The following is a 15,792-nucleotide window of genomic DNA, read 5'->3' as shown; positions in this document are numbered from 1 at the left end:
ACTGTAATGGTATTTCACAATATTACTGTTTTTACTGTATTTTTCATCAAACAAATGTAGCATTGGTGGGCAAAACTTTTAAATAAACTTTGTACAATTGTACTTCGATTTTGTTTTGTATAGAGATTTCAATGTGGCATGACACCAAAGTGAATAACTGATCTAAAGCAGTGAAATCTTACCCAGCTCCAATCACCAGTGAACGTCTGACTGTGCCGTCATTGCGCTTTATGCCACAGTTTTGATCCTCTGCTCCGATTCATTTAGGGATCTGTTTGACAAAATAGTCTGTCATACCTGAAACAGAGGAAACAGAAACAGTACTGAGATATTGATCCAGCTGAGCTGTGTGAACAGAAGAATTTATAAAGTTTATTTTTTAAAGAACAAATTTTTAAAAACATTTTCTGCAACCCGAGGACTAAGTCATCACCGTGTACTTATCTCTTCTGAGGTGGTGGCCCAATTTCAGATATCATCTATTAACACCAGCTAAGCCTGGTTATTGGTTGTCCGTTTGATTCGATGGCATATCCCATTCCTGGCAATCTGATTGCAAACAGCTTTAACAGCTTCCAAATAGGACAAGTTATTCAAACCACAGATTAAATATACTATCAAATATCATCTGATGGTGTTGGAGGTTGTTTGAGTTGACTGTTTGGTCGGATGAATGGCAAAGGCAGCGTTGTTGTAGGATGTTAAGATGAGATCAACTCCAAGCTAATTAGGCAGTTATTCATAAATGAAATCTGTGAGTGCAAATGAAACTGGCACAGCACATTTGGCCTAGGCGTTAAGTACACTTTCACGACAAGGAACACTGACTTACAAGCTTTAAATAGACCATAAATGATGGGAGAAGAAACAAATACATATTAGTAATTGCATTCATGATGAATTTACAGGCTTGTCGACAGCCTGGTCGTTAATGTAGTGACGATCCATCAGCCGTAGTGTGTGGAGAGTGACTGCAATTCTTCACCCCGCAATTAATCTGCGCCATAACAGTCTTCCAGCACCCGAGGAGAGGCTTGTTAATTTAAAAACTGCAGTAAATCACACCGTAAAGAGGGTATTGATCATTTTCTATAAAATGAAAATATAGACGAAGCACTTAAATCAGATATTTGCTAGTTTATAACCTTCTGTCGGATACAAGCCTCATTGACAAGGCTCCCATTTGTCACAATGTAACAATGTTATGGCGTAAAAAAAGAATAGGTATACCAGGAGGATAGGTTTAGATAGGTGTAGATAACTTATGGTGATTCAGCCAAGAAGAGCTTTAAAAGGCAACATAAGCAACACACATTTTCATTAATTCTTCCGGGAAAATTTATTTAATGCTTTTCATTGCACGTCTGCTTAATAAAAAGTCACAGAGGCTGATCTTCAGGATGCCTGTCTGGGAGTCAGCAGTAAAATCTCAGCATGTCAGTGCTAGAATCCCTGACCATTTTCAAGCGACAGCTGAAAACTCATCTCTTTCGAAGCTACTTGACTTCATCATCATAAAAAAAAATAAAAAACAAAAAAAATTCTCTCTCTTTATCTATTCCTTCTCTTTCTAGCTTGTACTTATTTGAACAATGTCTAAAAACTTGGTATTACAAGCACTTCCTGTATCTGTTTGCCTCTTTTAAGAAGAATCGCTTTATGTATCCCCCAATTGTAAGTCGCTTTGGATAAAAGCGTCTGCTAAATGTCTAAATGTAAATGTAAATGTAATTAACACCTCATTTACGTGTGGCTGTCTGCGGAGCATTGTAGCAGTTACTATTAAAAGCCTTGTCTTTTATGCCTGCTTCACACCCAAATCACAGAAGCTCAAAGATGAAATCCCAGCAATTTAGTAATTCCTTCAGGTCATAATCTCATGGACTAGAAAAGAAGGCGGTCTACAGACAAAAGAAGCATGACATTAAACAGTCTTTTCAAATCACCCCAGTGGCCATCAAGTATATCAATGAGAACTTGAGCAAAGCTCATAATGCCGGTTCACTTTTTCCTCAAGCTTCTGATAGTAATCGTTTAAATAGGATAATGTCCAATATGTGTTTAACATATTTAATGAACTCTATGCACGTGCATTGATCAATGTTTAAAAACATACACATTTTTGGGGTAAACTATTCCTTTAAGAGGTCAGTCACAATTCCCACACAGTCCCCACTATTTCATCTATACACAAATGTGTTTATCATTCATGTTTATCAAGATATGGAGGGGGAAAAAAGCAGCCAAAGTGAATGATGCATTTAAGTACAGGTTGTCCACCCTGCCTATGTGGCGCGTTTAATGTTCTCCATACACCAAATAAGGACGTACTTTAGCTAAAAGCCCCAGAGGGTTAGTTAATGTTCAGAGCACATGCCATACGCTTGAGTGAGAGAGAGAGAGAGAGAGAGAGATGCACTCCTCTTGTTAACGTGGCAGCTCCTTAAGGACACTTCTCTCACTGGAATGCGCGTATGAACTGAGGTTCTTCTAAACCCTACGTCCATCACATGTCTGCATACACACACATACACGCTCTTATGAATGGAGGCAATTAAAAAGCTAATCAAATTAGTCTGAAACAAATCTCAAAAGAAGAGTGTGGAGTTTCAAAGACTAAGGGGAGAGGAGGAGATTTTGAAGAAGATTTGAGACGGTGGGGGCGGGGGAGAATTTGAGGTTGAAGAGTTCATTCTCAACAATACACAACAGTGAAGCTTTTTAAATTTTCCTTTTGCAAAGACAGAGACAAAAAACCTAACGTCAACAACACTTCCCACTGAAATATGCGAGTAATTTCCCAAACGTAGCATTATAGACTCAATCAATGGCTCTCACACCCTTATCAGACATAGATGGGGAGAAATACATTGAATATGAAAACAAAGCCCACACACATCTACTCTAAAAAAGCAACTACGATGTTCTTGAGAACAAGGACATATCCAGAAGTCCTTGTCGGGTACGCTCACAATGTGCAGAAGCGTGGAATCCATTAAGAGAGAGTAACGAGAGTCAGCACATGGCCACATTCACAGGAAATCATCTCACACTTCATCTGACCGGCTCTGCATTCGAGAGTAATGGAGGTTTCAGCTTCGTATGATAGAAAAGAATGAAAATGGGGAAGGTGGGAGAGCGGCAGAAAGAAGCCGACAGAAGAGCGGCGGATAAAATATGGCCAGTTATCAGATGTGCACTTGAAAGCACCCCATTCTTAACTTACTGCGGGCTGGCAGATTCAGTGCCTGTGAGGATGGATTGGACAAGAACATCTTAATATCAGATTCAGTGGATTCTAGAAGCGCTCAGGCTTGTGTTCAAATAGAAAAACAGGACAAACACTGCCGAAAACAGTCAGAAAACGACCTCTCCTTGAAGATTGCGCAGAATTATTTATTTCGTCTGGCCCCATGTATACCATGGACAACATTAAAAACACTGAGAGAGCCAAAACAACAGCAACAAAAGCAACATCAAGGAGAAAGACCTCTTTGTTTGACCCCGTGGACACATATCCAGGGCCCCAGCATTTTTTGTGGCCCTATAAATGGCCCGTGTAATCCTGCAGCCCCTCCTCCAGTCAGGCACTTTGCAGTGGAAATGCGACCCTCACCGTCACAGTGGATTATGGGAACAAAGAGAAGTTGGGAGTTTGAGTGTCGCAGTAGGGGAGATGTGTGGGGCATGTCAGTCTCTCAGGGATATGGTGCTCATCTGTAAAATTCCTATGGCTCTTGAAGAGGCTTTGCATACATTCTCCCGATATCTCTACACTGCCTCCTGGAATTCTCAGTCTCATCTAGTCTTACTCAGGATCCAAAATTAACTTTTTGCCACACATGCTAAGGTGGGTAAACTGGCTATGAAATGTTTCTTACCAGCCATGAAACTAGGGCTGGGTATCGTTCAAAAATTTTCGATATCGACCGCGCTACTCTATACTGGTGGTATTACAGTACCACGAGAGCTAAAGAGAGCAGACTGCTCCGTGCGCTTTCGAATCGCTCTCGCGGATGTCAAACACTGATCGATCTGCGCCTTACTGACGTTGATGAGATTAACCCCTTAGGTATCGAAATTTGGTACCGAACGACGAGACGTTTTTCGATACTCGATGGTATCGAGGCAATTCGGTCGGTGCCTAAAAAGTATCGAACTCGATACCCAGCCCTACATGAAACTGTCTTTTGCATTGTTTTAATTAACAATATACATTATCGTTCAAAACTTTCAGTCAGTAGGATTCTTTTTAAAAGAAATTAAGACTTGCATTCAGCAAGGACACGTTCAATTGATCAAAAGTGACAGTAAATACATTTATAATGTTATAAAAAACACTTTTGAGTATACTCAAAGAATCCTTAATCACAAAAATATTAAGCAGCACAACAGTTTTCAACATTGACAATAATAATAAGAAGAAGAAATGTTACTTGAGCAGTATATTAAAATGATTTCTGAAGGATCATGTGACACTGAAGACTGCTGTAATGATGACAGCTGATATATTTGAATATATAATATTTAAATATATTAAATCAGAAAACTTTAAAAAAATGCTATTTTAAATTTTTAAAGAATTTCAAAATACATATTTTTTGTTTTTACTGTATTTTTGATCAAATAAATGCAGCCTTGGTGAGCATAAAAGGCTTAAAAAACATAACTGTACTGCATACACAACAGCAAAGGTATTGTAGTCATTTTCAACTAAACATAATCTATGTTCACCAGCTAACATTATCTACCAAACCAGAAGAATTTGCAACAATATAGAATACATAATCACAGGCAAACAAATAATTGAAATTCACAAAGCATAAAATGACACGTACAAGATCAATAAATGTTAAATTGTCAATGGCGGTGCAGCACTGGCATGAAAGAGCAAGTAACTGTTCTGTTAACTGGCCTGAAATGCTATTACACTGGCCTCGGGCCAACAGGCCATCTTTACTGCTGAGCCCTGTAATTAGTTGGTTTGATCTGAATTGTTACCTATATAAGAATGGGTCAGTCCGTCGTTCTTAAACCATGTAATGTTGCAGTTTTTAATAGGATTACCAGACAACTCAATTAAGTCAACTCATACTCACATTTAGCACTTGCCAAGTGTTAATTTTGGACCTTGGTCTTACTCACTCTCTTGCCATCTCTCCATATGAACAGAGACGGAAGATCCTCACTCTGAATCGAAGGCCTGAGACACCTTAGCAGCTGCTTCATAAATGCTTCTCTGCCGAGTGACTCTACCTAAAGATACCAGTATCTAATGATTTCCAGCAGCTCTCTCTCTCTCTCTCTCTCACAACCTCCCCCTCTCTCTCATTCATCCATCGCTCTCTTTCTGCAAGGTTTTATGGTAGACACTATAACTTAGTTTCTCAAAACTGTGATCTCTCTTTCCTCTCATCATCTAATCTCAGAGCCCTGTGACAGTTAGGAATGGTAAATTAGGAAGCTTCAAGTGAGAAAAAGTGTGGCACAGAAAGCAATCGAAATGTATTTTCCCTTTCATTTTTTGACATCTTGCACTAATGTCACACAACCGAGTCACACAACCAGCAGCTAACCAATGCACATATTACCTTTTCAGCAGCAGCACTGTGAACTGAAGACCCGAGGTGTTCTCCTGAAAGCTCTTGCAATGCACACAAGTCCATCCAAATAACAGCCTCTTGGAGTGCTCAAGTGCAGACGTGGCTCTAAGGAAGCTTAAAGGATATTCACACCAAGAGCAAACTCCAATCATTGACAGCTCTTCACACATCAACAATTTATCATAAGCTTGTTATGGGTGTTTCTTTAACTATGGGCTCTAATGGTCCTGAGGACTTTTTGAAAATAAAATTTCTGAAAGCACACTTTTCACACTTTCTGTAATTTAAAAAAAATTAAAAATTTACCTATTTTCTAAATGCATCTCATTGTGAACAATCCATCTGAAAGACTTCCCAGATTTCCCTCTGCTGACATATGCCAGACTCATTTAATCACTTAAACCTTTTCTTACAACCAACTGCAAGCTCGTATTCAGCCGATCTGCCTCCACCCAATCAACAACTGATTGATTTTCTTTTTTTCTTTTTTAGTAATCTGTATCACATGGATGCACATCACAATAAAGAACAAAAGATCTGCCATTACTTCTACTTCATTGCAACTATACTTTTTTCTACTGACAATGTCCAACAATGAACAAACATGCATCAAAGGGGGAATTCTAACAGATTATGTATAGTGTTAAATATCCTTCGGGAACAGAAAAAAAAACATTAATAAAATGACCAACTCTTTTGTCTAAGGCTAATTATTTTGACTCTTTTTGCATAATCTAACAAAATTGCAGTGGAAATGACAATAAAATATTGAAAATGTGGGTCTGGGACAAGGTAAAAAAATAGAAGCAACAAAAACAATACATAAAGAGCAATTATGCAAAAAAAACAAAAAACAGCAATGAAAGTAGCAAGAATGAATAAATGCATAAAGAAAGTTTCCAGGGCTATCCTGTAACAAAAAGAAAAAAAGTTGAAAAAATGTTAATAAAAATCAACCCCCTGGGACCTAAAAGTGCCTTAAAGTGAAGAAACATTCATATACATAAAAACTCTCTGAATGTTTATTCCTGACCCATGCATCTGCAGAAAAACCTGCTCATTCAAGCTCTGTATGAACTGGACTGTAAGAACAATCTGTAAGAGAGATTGGTTCCATCAGAGTCCCCAAAGCCCCCAAGTTCCTTTTTAAGTCCAGGCTAGATGCACTGCATTTCTCCTGATGCATAAACAGCCTCGAATCTTACACATTAAACAGCTGCAGTGAGGCTGAGATTTCAAAGTTCTGCCTCAGGAGGATGCCTCAGCTTCCCTTCAAACCCAAGATGTGGAATTGCATGAAGAAAACAAACAGACGTTCGGTCAGGCGGCCGTGGGCTCGTGCCTGACTACGGGGGTATGTGTGCGATTATTCACTGATGACGAGTTCAGACGGGCTAATGCTTCAGTGACGGCACCGAGCAGGCCCACTCGCAACCCACCAGCCCGAGCGGAGTGTTACTCATGGCAGCCTTCTGCTGATTACAGAGATACAAGCCCGAAAACACACAAAGGCACAGGTGCATCTGGCAACCTCTGACCCTCATGTCTGTCCTGAGAACGGGAGTGCGTCTTCTGGATGTCAGCGAAGAGATAAGCGCCGCATTCTCTGCACCTTGTTTGCTTATGAAAGGAACTTGCATGGAATATTTATCAGCTGATGCTTGAAATCAAATGCCTTTGAGCGAAGAGTGCTTCAAAAAGCCATATCACAGCATCTCTGCAAGGGTGATATGAGGGCAAGGACAAAGTGCATTGCAGTAGGAAAGAGCTTCTAAGGAGCAGACAGGAAGAGGGGGAGGATTATTCATCCATATCTGAACTTTGCATAAGCGAAAGGCATTATTTACTAATCAAAGGCTTCGTGTTCATATCAGGATTTATAATTCATACTCCATGAGAAGAGACTGTCACAGTGGGGGGAAAAATCAAAGACAGAGAGAGAGCGAGACTAGGGGATGGAGGAAGCTGTTTCATAGACATAGATGATGATGATCTTCGGCGAGCATCTGGAATCAAGTCTTCCCATCAGTCTCTCCTGAGATCTCTTCAGAGCAGCAAATGGATGTTACCAAGCCCGGGGCTGACACCACACAAATCAAATGCTTGAAACAAAACCCCACAAGCACAGGAGAACTGTCTAAAATTCCTCTTGTAATAGTGAAAAAGCGTCTCTGTACAGAGGCTGCAAACGACAGCTGGAAGTGTTCTAGCATGTCTGTACTGTTGCTCTGTTTCTATGCAAAAAGGCAGCACACACAGAGCTGGTGAGAACGAGGAGCAAAACAATCCACTATTTACAATCTACCAATATTCTGGTACTTTGGTACCAAATGGATACTGAAATGTAAAAAAAAAAAAAAAAGACCTTAGTTGGAAAATATTAAGTTCACTTCATAACGTCAGTCAAGTGTTTGAAATAAATCCTTCTGTGATATGATGTGGCTTCTTACACAGAATAAGGCACGCAACATATTTAGTATTTAAGCAGTGATAAAGGCATTGCATTATAAATATACTTTATTTTAATGAAAATTATAATAATAAGAACTCAGATAAACCGTATATTGCCGTAGTCGTGTGTTTATTAGTCACGTTGAATCAATGAAAGCAGTTTAATCTTCTGTTTATTCAGCTGCAGCAATAGGCATTTCCTGGGGTTTTTCTGCAAGGCATATTTGGAGTTTCAGCGCGAGAGCGCCCTCTGGCCTTTGGATGGAGATTTACTGCTGACCACAGAACCGTGCTTCACTGAAAGATATGCATGACAATCGCAGCTTCTGTTGAATCGCGATCTCGATTCCATTTCGATTTATCGTGCAGCCCTAATATTAAGTGTTTATTATTGGTCAACAATATTTATAGACAATGTCAAGTATAAACTAAGGCTGTGATGGTTAGCATGACAACCACCCCACCATGTTGGCAAAACACATTTTTGCACATATGAATGTTTGTTGACGTGAATATTAAAACACAAGTAAAGTACAAAGCTTTGTTTACAAAATAAATAATTGGTGAGCAGCCAAATGTTACATGCGACCAAGGAAACATCTGGATTCATGTTGAATGAGAGAGGTATATGAACCCATAAATTTGAATTACGTCATCCATGGCTTTGTGCTCTGTTTTGTGGGCTGCCCGAAAGCTGCCCACAAGTATTTTTAGCCACACTTTTTTCAATCAGTTATTGTCAGTAGTACACACAACAAGTAATTTGTTGACAAATAAGACATTACTGATTTAACTGTGTACAGGGCCTAACAAAGAATAATATACCTATAAAATGAATTGCATGTGTGCCATGAGATGAAAAAAAACTGAACTATGAATAAATACTTAATTTTATAAAAAAAAAAATAGGTAGGCCATCTAGAAATAATGGAGGGTCCTATAATCATGTGCCTAAAGTAATCGGCCCAGGGCTCCAAACAAAAATTCAAATAAGGAGCCATTGGCCCTATAAGAAACAAAATTAGGCGGCAAATTAACAGAAAAAAACAGAATAAACATTTTTTATTTATTTTTTTTAACACTTTAACATTTCAGTCATACTGTCATGTGTTTGTGTCTCATCTTTTCTTGTCTTTATCAGCATTTTAATCCACCTTGTAGATGTCCTGGGAACTAAGGTTCACTTAAATTGGGAACTAAACGTCTTTTCCAACTTGAGAACTATATACAGTCACAAAGAATTGTTTATTACACAGAATCTGTGCCAATATCGCGGTCCATAACTATTTCAGCATCACTTGGCCATTGAGTGTACTGTAGCTGGGCTCCTCCTAAGTGTACGCTATAAATGTTGTCATACGTCTTGCACTCATCCGTCTGTTTTTCTTTATTAGTAACATGCAATTATATGAGGTGTTGAATTTTATCTTTAGCTCCGTGCATTCTTTCTTATGTCAACAGGTTAAGTAAAAGTATGAATAAGCAATATAGTGCATAAATTTATCAAAATGCTCCTATTTATAGTTATATTTTCTGGCTGACTGATGAGCTTATGGACGCCGAATGGTTATTCTGAGGTAAATGATTGTTACGTGGCATTATAAGTTTTATTCATTTTCAGTAGTTTGAAATACTGAAAAATCGATTACACGAGACATTTCAGTAAGATGTACCTTTTGATGTCCATTCATGTTTATTTTATACTATAGTAGTAAAGAGAAAAATATGATGGGTTCATGTGCCACTTGAACTGAGGCACTAAAGCGATCGCTCATGCCGCATTAAAGAGCGCCAAAATTGTATTTATTATTTGAATTTCGCTATGAATTTGGCAGAATTTTAAAGCTGATACTTTGTTTATTAAAATGTAACAAACCACAAAGCTTATTGCGATTATTGGACGGCAAGTGCGCTACAAATAATATGAAGCTCACACATTAACAGAACACAGCAAGACTAAAGATCTTGATAACAAGAAGCCATATTAGTATCGATTATAAACAAATTATTAACGATATATTATTGTTAAAGGGGTCATATGATGCGATTTCAATTTTTCCTTTCTCTTTGGAGTGTTACAAGCTCTTGGTGCATAAAGAAGATCTGTAAAGTTGCAAAGACTAAAGTCTCAAATCCAAAGAGATATTCTTTATAAAAGTTCAGAGTCAGCTACAACTACCTAAAATTAATGTGTTTTTTTTACTTTAAACCGCATAAACACATTTCATTACACCAAATACACAAAATAATGTTCTTTTTAGCAGCATCATATGACCCCTTTAATGTCCACACATCTGACAGCTTTACCTGTTGTAGTGTGTTCAAGTTGTGCACGAAATAGACACTGCTTTTCTGCATGCACTTCGCACGTCTCCGCTCTCTCATGCCGCCACAACTGGAGCTGCTTTCAGTGGATGTGCCGTCAGCGCTGTTTGGCAGAGATGAGGACTGTTTGAAAGTCCTTTTTTCCACTAAAACTTTGATGCGCATTGTCTCAGTTTATTACGTCAACATAACAAAAGATGTGATCGCAAAACAATCCGAAAAAAAAAACACATTACATGCAAATTTTTAAATCATAATATGTAAATTTCAATCATTGCCAGAGGTGAGATGAATGTGTCACTAAAGTCATCCCTAATTCTCATATAATCTACAATGTCATTAGAAACCAGAGGAAAATGAAATGACAGCTCAGAGTTTCTTTAACAGATGCAGAATCAGGAAAGAGCTAACAGACAGACGTTCAGAGGACTGCCACAGCTTGATTAACCAAGCTTATCTAACAGTGACAAAAAGAAAAACTACTGAACAAAGAAAGTCTTTTCTGATAGATAAGATGGAGCGCATGACAGGGTGACATTTAGGAATTAACTTGAATCCCAATGCAGGTACTTGGAACTAGGGGTGGGCGATATGACCAAAATCTTATTTCACAGTATGAGAAATGTTATTTCACGATAACTATATAGGTCTAATATCTCGATTTAGGTATTTTAATTTTATTTTATTTTTGTCATAAAATCAGAAAAAGAAGCAAATTACAAACACAAAAGAACAAATAAATATGAAATTGAATAAAGTGTATAAATAAAACACTGCATAGTCTTCACTGCAGGGATCAACGCTAAGGAATTTTTCTACTGGCCCAGCCGGGCCAGTGGTTCAAATTTTTACTTAAACATTATTAAAGACAAGTGACAGCCAGTAAATAAGAACAAATGAACAAATTACAAGTAATAGCACAATTAAATATAGGCCTTTAGCACAAAGATGAATGAAATTATGCTTTAGGTTATGTTTGTAGTATGTTCAGGTACAGAAATTGAAAAATCACATATAAAATAACATTTGCATATTCTTCACTCTGTGTTGCACCTTGATAACCATTTGAAATTAGAAATTAGAAGCAGCCACTGCATTTTAATCATGAATTGGAAAAAAAAACAATACATGTGCAATGTTTGATTTTTATTAGACTGTATAACTTCAAAATCTGAACCAAAAACAGTGGTCTGACATTAGCTTTGTGAAATTATGCTACATAAAACATCTGCATGACACAGAAACAGCAGACGGGCTGAATGAGACGCAGATTCACTCTCTGACAGCAGGCGGCGCTTATGGAACAGTGATACAGCATTTCCTTGGTTACCGCTGTAAACACAGCAGCGCTAATTTAAATGCATTATAAGGAGACTAGTGATGGGAAGTTCGGATCATTTTACCGACTCTGACCTTTGAGTAAGGTTCAGCAAAATGAACTAATCTTTTTTCGAGTCATTTCATTCATTTTGTTCATTTTAGCAAAATATAATTAAAATGTTACGTGTTTTTTTTTAGGGGTCCCTCGAAGGGGGTCTCGCCCTGGGTGTAATTCAATGTAGAACCGCCACTGCTGTCACGTGATGAACGAATGACTCGAAAAGCCTGAAGACTTGAGAGATTAAATAATCAATTCTCTTTCCGGCTCAGACTGCATAGGTTAAGCTTATGGGGCTGTCACGTGATGAACGAACGACTCGAAAAACCGAAAGACTCGAAACAGGTGAACTACTTGACTAATTCCAGTACAGAACCTATAGGATGTTGCGCATGCGACTGAACAAATCATTCCCCGAGACTCGTTCTTCCCGAGTCACATTAAAGATTAGTTAATTTTGTGAACAGTGATCTTGTTCTGCCTGCTACAGTATTTTCTCCTCTTTGTGTCCGTCTTCAGCATCTCTGGCCTCTGTTAACGGCTGTTTACAGACTAGTTATAATAATAGCGTAATATTTCCACACAAACGGCCATTGGGAAAATGACTGCAGTGCAGTTTGTGTGAAAGCACGGAACAGAAGATAGTCTGAAATAAAACAAAAAATGTCCGGTAGATCGGTGCATCTGTACTCCGGTGTATAAATTCAATATAGATTAATCATTGTTAAAGCTACAAAGTTACTTGGCAAGACGGGTATTTTGACATAGGCTACTTTTGTATGTATTTGCCCATTCAGGTGGCTCGCGCGTGTCAGAGTCAGAGACGCTGCTGTCTGTGCACGCGCTGTTCACACATAACACAGCGCGCGAGTACTGAATGGAGTTGTCTTTCGCGCACAAATGCTTTTTAATCGCTTGAATTTTTAAATTAACAAGGCTTAAAAACACATGCGAATGATAAAATGTCGTGACGACGCTGCAGTGGCCCGATCGGGCAAGTGACAAATCCGTCTACTGTCCCGAACGTCTTTCACACTGGCCCCGGGCAGTCCTTATTGTCGAGCCCTGCACTGTATCAATCAAACATGAACTGATACTTATTAAAGATCCAAAAGTGATTCAGTCAAGTGCAGTGAGTGATTAACATTAATAATGACATCAGCAGGTAAATTAGACTGCCGTTACTTTAAGAACAAATGCACGGATCCATATACTGATACACATCCCGTTTTTACCCAACTGTTTGTTTATTTAACATAACTGAATGTGTTTATGTGAATACTCCACACGACGGGCATTTTGACATAATTGTGTACATATTTGACCATTCAAGCACAATAAAACACGAAAGAGATCTGTTTTTGCGATCGCATGCTGTCTGAGAGAGGCGCTTTCAGTGCGCATCTCGGCTGTGTGTCAATTAGTGAGAACAGTGGATTGAGTTTTTTTTTCACTGCTTATTGCTCTTAATAACTTTATTAAACATCATGCATGTCCCAAATACACGATCGCATGCTGTCTGAGAGAGGCGTTTTCTGGTACCGCTTTTCCACCGGTGCTGGTGCCGGTGTTCTGACAATTTGTGCTACCCTGTCAGATGTTGCTACCTCCCATTGAAACAGTAGATAGCACAATGTGACAACAAAAATGCTACCCATCAGATTATGCTTTATTAACGCCTACACTTACCCCATCCCTAAGCCTACCCTTACAGTAATGCAAATACAGTAATTATGTGTTGTTCAGCATGAGAAAATTTACGCAATCTGATGTGTACATGCGCAGTAAGCCCTGGTAGGACAATCTGACGGGTAGGATGAAATGTCAGGACACAGGAGCCGGAGCCCAATTGGGAACTGGGCTGCGCTTTTCCACTCCAAAAAATCCTGGGCCGGTGCCCAGATCCTGGTTCCGAACCGTCCCCAAAACCTTGCTGGTCTCTAACAAGGGAACCTATGACGTCAGTAGGCAGAGCTTCCACTACAGACTGCAGTTTGAAAGGAGCCATTTTTAAAAGCCGTCGGTAAATTAACAACATTAACAACAATTGAATATGTCAGTTCAGCAGTGGTCTGGTCAGCAAAAGAGAACAACACTCTCCTTGCGCAAAAGATAACAAGCGATTCCGGTCACATGTTGGTGACGTAGAGGGTTCTGCTCCCTGTCAGTGGAAACGAGAGCCGGTTCTGAATGAGTGCCACTCTTGGCCGGGCACCAGTTCCAGCTCCGGCACCAGCCCCAGTGGAAAAGCTGTATGAGTGTGTGTGTCAGTCAGCGCGAGCACAGCATTGAGTTGTTTTTCACTGCTTATTGCACTTATTAACTCTATCAAGTACTTGGAACACTTTTCAGAGCTTTTTCCCATGTTTTCAGAGCTTGCTCAAACAACCATTATGACAAATCAGAACTACTCAGCGACATTAATTAGAGATGACAAACCAGCAAACAAAACAGAGTTAAACAGTGCTGACACATCAGAGAGCGAGTCTATATAAAGCCTTTGGTATGCATTCAGACAGCAGCATATGGCAAGTTCTCACAGGCCAAACATGAGTGGCTGTGACAGAAACACAAGCACAAATGCAAATAAAAAAAATACATGCTGCTAAATCTGCACCGTACTTCCATCTTCTCAAACTTTCACAAAAAAAAATAACACCCACATAAATTTTACAGAAATATTTAGGGCTAAAAAAACTTTAAACTGTTTGATAAAAATCTGAAATATAAAATGTTTAATATTTCTAACATCATTAAATATTTTCGATATAAAATTAACAAATTATTTGTAATTTGCAATAATAGCAAGCTATTTCACTCTCATAAATGTAACTCCGTGACAGCTATAAATTCATGAACTATTCGACTGGAAAACTACATTATGTGGTGCCAAAAATTACCTATTTATAATTATCAAATAATAAACTGATCAGATCAAATAAACCGATGACTGCAAGACTATCACAACTCATTCTCACAAAATTTACAAAAAACTGTCAGTTAACAAGATAGTTACATTTGTGACTTTTTTTTTTTTTTTCATCAAAACTCCAGAAATCCAAATGTTTCAGTAATCAAAGGCATAAAAACACAGTTAATTAACAACAAATTGTTGGAACACAATAACGCAAGTACTGTGAGCTGAGATGCAGCTCCATCAACTGGTCTGGAACTATTACTGGGGCATCCTTATAGTGAATATTAGTCTTGATATTAACAAGAGATGCTGCAAAACATTCATGAATATTCATAAAGCAGAATGCAGTTTCTTCTTTCTGTTTGTCTCTGGAGCAGCGATGAGCTAAACAACAATAAAAGGTGATCTGAGGAAGCCGTTTGACTCTTCTCCACCATGCTTGTCTTCTAAACCTAAATATAAAAAACACCCACCCCCTAACAGCTGAGCTTCCTACCTGGCATCATGGCAGTCAACAGGGAGAAAAATCCTCTTACTGAGCTTGAGAACAACTCTGTTCCCCAGTGAGAGAGCCTCACACTGGGCTCCCCACCCCCCACCCACCAAATAGGCTGGAATATTCCACACAGGCCTGCAGGGAGAGAGACAACTACCTAAGTTTCTGAGAGCGTGTGTGTGCCTGCAGTATAGCACCCATGAGAAGCAAAGTGCAGAATTTTAGTGTATGACTCAAAATACTAGTGGTTCAACGGATCACAAATCTCACGGTTCGGATCGCATTACGGTTTTTGACCCACGGATCGGATCATTTTTCGGATCAGCAAGAAAAGAAAAATATTTCAATTTAACTTGCTTTCCATTTATTACTTAAAGCGAAGTACTTCTTTGATACCACAGCAAATACTACTAGATTAACTAAGAAAGTTTAAACATGATTAAAGAGACAAGAGAACAGCCAGTAAAAATAAGAACAAATACACAAATTACAAGCACAGATAAATACAACAGAATATGTTACAAATAAAATAAGGTTGGTAGTATTCAAATACAGAAATGTAATAATTAGGGAAAATAACACTGCAGAGTGTTCACTGTATAAATTAAATATAGATTTTTTT

The 15,792-nt window shown here is 38.6% G+C and overlaps 1 protein-coding gene across 1 annotated transcript in view; it reads right to left on the bottom strand.

Annotated features, from left to right (window-relative positions):
• The window catches only part of LOC107755093 (D-glucuronyl C5-epimerase-like), a 58,134-nt gene that overhangs the window by 26,901 nt on the left and 15,441 nt on the right, over window positions 1–15,792 (bottom strand). The window contains exon 2 of the mRNA XM_016571758.1: window positions 183–297. The gene's annotated coding sequence lies outside the window, so the exon portion shown is untranslated. The remainder of the gene's footprint in view (window positions 1–182; window positions 298–15,792) is intronic.

This window comes from Sinocyclocheilus rhinocerous, unplaced genomic scaffold (genome assembly GCF_001515625.1).
Source record: "Sinocyclocheilus rhinocerous isolate Xijiao unplaced genomic scaffold, SAMN03320098_v1.1 scaffold591, whole genome shotgun sequence".
NCBI lineage: Eukaryota > Metazoa > Chordata > Actinopteri > Cypriniformes > Cyprinidae > Sinocyclocheilus > Sinocyclocheilus rhinocerous.
The sequence above is the reverse complement of the archived record's forward strand: the minus strand, read 5'-3'. Positions and strand labels throughout refer to the sequence as shown.